The sequence below is a fragment of the Lepus europaeus genome, unplaced genomic scaffold, assembly GCF_033115175.1.
Source record: "Lepus europaeus isolate LE1 unplaced genomic scaffold, mLepTim1.pri SCAFFOLD_129, whole genome shotgun sequence".
Lineage (NCBI taxonomy): Eukaryota > Metazoa > Chordata > Mammalia > Lagomorpha > Leporidae > Lepus > Lepus europaeus.
The window spans coordinates 81,960-87,820 of record NW_026909036.1 but is presented as its reverse complement, the minus strand read 5'-3'; positions in this window follow the sequence as shown (position 1 = coordinate 87,820).

Sequence of the window (5,861 nt, the reverse complement as noted above, 5' to 3'; positions counted from 1 at the left end):
TAGGCAGGAGGGTGAGGTCTGATGCTGCAGGCAACTTGTGGAATCAGCACTTGGGTGAAGCTCTCATTTGGGCAGGCAGGAGTCATGAGAGATTGTTGGGCCAGAGGTTTCCTGAGTGAAGTGAGGCAGTAATCAAACTTTTGTGAACTGAACAAAATGGCTGATGAGAAAACTTGTCAATTTATTTCTCATTTTGACAAATATTTGTCACTGATGAAAGTGACATAGTTAACAAGAGGGAATTCTTTCCTGAGAGTTTAGATATCAGTGTTGGGGATACAGATGAGTTGGGGGCAAGGGCTATTTGATATGTCACTTACTATGTGAGTAGAGTGGTCTACACTGGGGCTCAAGTACTTGGGCTTAAGTGCTTGGACAATGAAGTGTTGGGTTCCTCACTGCAGCTGAGGGATCTTAGTCAAGGTGGCTTACTCTCTTCTTTTTGCTCATCTAAAAATGGAAAAAATAGTAGTATCACCCTCAGAGGGAGGTTGGGAGGCTGCTGCATGTAAAGACACTTGGCACACATAGGGGTTCTTATAGGCAAACTTATATGCATAGATGTGTGCCTGGTACATGGAAATGTTCACAAAAGCACATGTGCATGCATGGATATGTGCCAAGTACACAAAGGTGCTAACATACACACACATACATGTGTATGCATGCATACATGTGCCTGGTACACAAATGTATTCGCACACAGACATGCACAAGCACAGATGTGAGCCTGGTACACAAATGTGCTCACACCTGCACATGAGCACACAGATGTATGCCTCATATACAAAGGTGTTCACACAAGCACATGTGCATTCATGGATGTGTGCCTGGTATACAGAAGGTACTGCTGTGTGCATGTGAATGCACAGACATGTGCCTGGTACAAAATGTTTTTACACATAGAAATTACATGCACAAATGTGTGCCTGGTACACAAAGGTGCTCACACATGCCCATATGCATCCATGGCTATTTTCATGCTACACAGAAGGTATTCACCCTCCCATGTACAAATATGTCTCCAAAGATGGAGTTAGACACAGAATGTGTTGGGTATCCAGGCACCCAATTAAGACAGGAGAGCCCAGAGCTGCAGGTGAAGCTAATTAGGTAGAGTGGCAAGTCAGAGATGTCTGAACTTCTTTGCACATAGGAGGTACCAAATATAAGTTAGCTCTCTTCAGCCTACAGAAAATGTATGGCCCACAGGGCATGCAGGCCACAATGCCTTCTCATAGCATCTACTGGAGCACATAACTGCAGAGGAGGCATTGTTCAGGCCTGTCTTGTAGTGGGATCATTTTTCCTCTGATTTCATCTGTACTATTCAGAAGATTGTGCTTTTCTCAGTCTATCAGCAGGGATCTATCTGAAGTGGAACAGGAAGGACACAAACCAGCACCCATGTGTTATACCAGTGTTGCAGGTAACAATATTATGTGTTATGTCACGATACCAGACTACAATGACAAGCTTTTTGTCTAATTGTTTGACGCACTCTTATTTGATCACAATGAAACTCTCATTTCTGCCTGACTTATTAAATTAAAAAATACAATAAATACAGGTTAATTTGAGGATCATAAAAGCAATGTGATTACTCTGGGTGACAGAGTAGGGAGGGAGCTTGCTGCTTTACTCTAGTAGAAGATAGTTTTAAAAAAGTGGGCCAGTGCTGCAGCTCAATAGGCTAATCCTCTGCCTTGCGGTGCCGGCACACTGGGTTTTAGTCCTGGTCAGGGCACCAGATTCTGTCCCAGTTGCCCCTCTTCCAGGCCAGCTCTCTGCTGTGGCCTGGGAGTGCAGTGGAGGATGGCCCAAGTACTTGGGCCCTGCACCCAATGGGAGACCAGGATAAGCACCTGGCTCTTGCCATCAGATCAGCGCAGTGCACCGGCCGCAGTGCGCTGGCTGCAGCAACCATTGGAGGGTGAACCAACAGCAAAGGAAGACCTTTCTCTCTGTTTCTCTCTCTCACTGTCCACTCTGCCTGTAAAAAAAAAAAAGTGGAAGGAGTGCAGTCTCAGGGGAAATTTAAAGAGAAAACAACAGCAAAACAAAAATAAACATCCTGGGTATACACAGACAATGTTACAGTTGAGAAAGAATTTCTAAGATCAATCCCTTTCACAATAGCTACAAAAATAATCAAATACCTTGGAATAAATTTAACCAAGAATGTCAAAGATCACTATGATGAGAATTACAAAACATTAAAGAAAGAAATAGAAGGTACAATAAAAATGGAAAAATCTTCCATGTTCATGAATTGAAAGAATTAGTATCATCAAAATATCCATTCTTCTAAAAGCAATTTACATTCAATGTGATATCAATCAATATAACAGAGACATTCTCCTCAGATCTAGGAAAAAAATGAAGCTGAAATTTATATGGAAATACAGGAGATCTCAAATAGCTAAAGCAATATTAGACAATATAAACAAAGCCAAAAGCATCACAATACCAGATTTCAAGACATACTGCAAGGCAGTTATATTCAAAAAAGCCTGGTACTGGTAGAAAAACAGATGGATAGAACAATGGAACAGAATAGAAATGCTAGAAATCAATCCAAGCATCTACAACCAACTTATATTTGACCAAAAAGCTAAAACCAATCCCTGGAGTAGGACAGCCTCTTTAACAAACGGTGCTGTGAAAATTGGATTTCCACATGCCAGAGTACGAAGCAGGACCCCTACCTTAGACAAAATTCCATTCAAAATGGATTAAAGACCTAAATCTATGACCTGATACCACCAAATTATTAGAAAACATTGGGGAAAACCTGCAATATATTGGCACAGGCAAAGAGTTCTTGGAAAAGACCCCAGAGGCACAGGCAATCAAAGCCAAAATTAACAAATAGGATTACATCAAATTGAGAAGCTTCCATACAGCAAAAGAAACACTCAGGAAAGTGAAGAGAAAATCAACAGATTGGGAGAAATTATTTGCAAACAATACAATTGATAAAGAATTAATAACCAGAATACGTAGAGATCAAGAAACCCCATAACAACAAAATAAACAACCCAGTTAAGAAATGGGCAAATGGGGCCAGCACTGTGGTGTAGTGGGTAAAGATACCGCCTGCAGTGTCAGCATCCCATTTGAACTCCAGTTCAAGTCCTGGCTGCTTGATTCCAATCCAGCTCTCTGGATTGGACCTAGGAAATACAACCCAGCTCTCTGGATTGACCTAGGAAAGCAGTAGAAGTTGGCCAAATTCCTTGAGCCTCTGCACTCACGTGAGAAGACCTGGAGGAAGCCCATAGTTCCTGGCTTCAGATTAACATAGTCCCGGCTGTTGATGCCAATTGGGTAGTGAACCACCAGATGGAAGACCTCTCCTTCTCTCTCTGCCTCTCCTTCTCTATGTAACTCTTTCAAGTAAAGAAATTTTTTAAAGAATTATTTATGTTATTTGAGAGAGTTACATAGAGAAAGAAGGAGAGGCAGAGAGAGAGAAGCTCTCCATCCATTGGTTCACTCCCCAGTTGGCTGCAATGGCTGGAGTTGTTCTGAACTGAAACCAGGAGTCAGGAGCTTCTTCTGGGTCTCCCATGTGAGTGCAGGGGCCCAAGGACTTGGATCATCTACTGCTTTCCCAGTCTATAGAAGAGAGCTGAATCAGAAGTAGAGCAGCTAGGACTTGAACCGGTGCCCATATGGGATGCCAGCACTGTAGGCAGCAGCTTTACCTGCTACATCACAGTGCCAAACCTGATAAATAAAGAAATCTTTAAAAAAAGAAATGGGCAAAAAACTTAAACAGACATTTTTCAAAAGAGGAAATCCAAATAGCCAACATACACATGAAAATGTGTTCAAGATTACTGGCATCAGGGAAATGCAAATTAAAACCACAATCAGTTTGACCTCACCCCAGTTAGGGTGGCTTTCATACAGAAATCAACAAAGAACAAATGCTGGTGAGGATGTGGGTAAAAAGATACCCTAATCCACTGATGATGGGAATGTAAACTGATACAACCAAAATGGAAGACAATTTGGAGATACCTCAGAAATCTGAATATAGACCTACCATATAACCCTTCCATCCCACTCCTGGGAATTTATCAAAGGGAAATGAAATCAGCAAAAAAATAGTTATCTGCACCTCCATGTTTATTGCAGTTTAATTCACAATAGCTAAGACATTAAATCAACCTAAATGCTGGTCAACTAAAGACTGGATAAAGAAATTATAGCTTATATAATTATTATTATATATTATATCATACATAATAATATATAATAATATTATATATACAAACCTATATATATTATATGCATATAAACCTATATAATATATAGGTTATATATTCATAGGTACTCTATGAAATACTACACAGTGGTAAAAAAAAAATGAAATCCAGTCATTTGCAACAAAATGAATCAATCTGGAAAACATCTTCATGAAATAAGCCAATCTGAAAGGGTCAAATACCATATGTTCTCCCTGATCTGTGATATATAATAGAACACCTAAAAGGAAATATGTAGAAGTGAAATTGACACTTTGAGAAGCAACGACTTGAACATCCCTTGTCTTGACTGCTGAGGAACAGTTTTTTTTTTTTTTTCTCTTCTTCATACCATTTGTCAAACTCTTTACTTAACATAGAGTTAATCACATGTGTATAAAGTCAGTTGAAAATAGATCTCTCTGGGTTATCCCAGCAGTTAGCCTGAGCCCAGGCACATTTCTCCCCACCCTCACTTTCTGCCAATCAGGTAAACTGATCCCAGGTGTGGCCCTGGCCCTTTAGGCCCCCCAGAAAAGCTGAGTGGAGAGACATATTGGTATCACTATCAGTTCTGTCCTATAGTCAGTGTTCCCCTGAGTTAGTTATGTTCCTTCTCCCTGCTCTTTAAAAAGCATATGTGGCTGTTAATAAATGGATGTGTTCCCCAAAACTTGTCTCTGGTGTTCTTTGTGGGAAAGGACACTGCTGCCCTACTCTTCCACAATGGTATGGCTTTGCAGGACAAGCTACAGTTGGTGACCTGAACAGGGACCCGAATATGTAAGGTAGGTGAAGAGCAGGGTCCTCTTTTGCTCACTGGTCGGGCCCCCGAAACCCTCCCTCCTGCTAGGTGAAACTCCTATACATCTCATTATAGAGATTCCCCCTCTCCCCACCGCACAGGCTTCTGGGCGTCTCTGCCCGGAGAGAGGAAATCATGTCTCGTTGCACAGATTACGCCCGTGACTGGCCCCAAAGATTTCCATCTGCCATAGCCACAAGCTCCCCATGTGGAAAGGGGACCCAGCAACATGGTGAGAAATGGCTGCCCAAGCCTTTTTGCTCTGCTCCTCCTCCTACACTAATTCGTCTCTGCCCTCTGCCCAGGCTGTGGGCAGGGATGGGGAAGGTGGGGCTTGGGTGTGCTCGCACTGTAGAGCATGTTCGCACAGACCTGCCTGAGACCTGTATTGGCTTCTGCCAATGCAAGAACTCCACAGCGGGGAAGGCACCTCGTTCACGGCGGTGGTGGTGTTCACCCACACCACGGCCACCTGCATTCTGGTGGTTCAGACATGCACTGCAGCCCCAGGCCACCATGAGGCATGATGGCAGTGCCCGCTCCAGCAGGCCCACCCTGGGCTCCCATGGCTCTTCAGGCTCATATGTCAACTTGCTGCTCCCAAATACAGACACAGATGAGAAAGATTTTTCAATTTAACCCTATAGTTACTGTCACAGGTTGTCCCCACCTTGTAACTGAATACTGAGAAAATCTCTCTCTTTGAATCCAGCAGAATTGCTGCCTTCAAAATTATTGCTTTGTAACATGTCAAACTTATTTTGCAATATATATTTTAACAGGTTTCCAGTGCTAAAGAA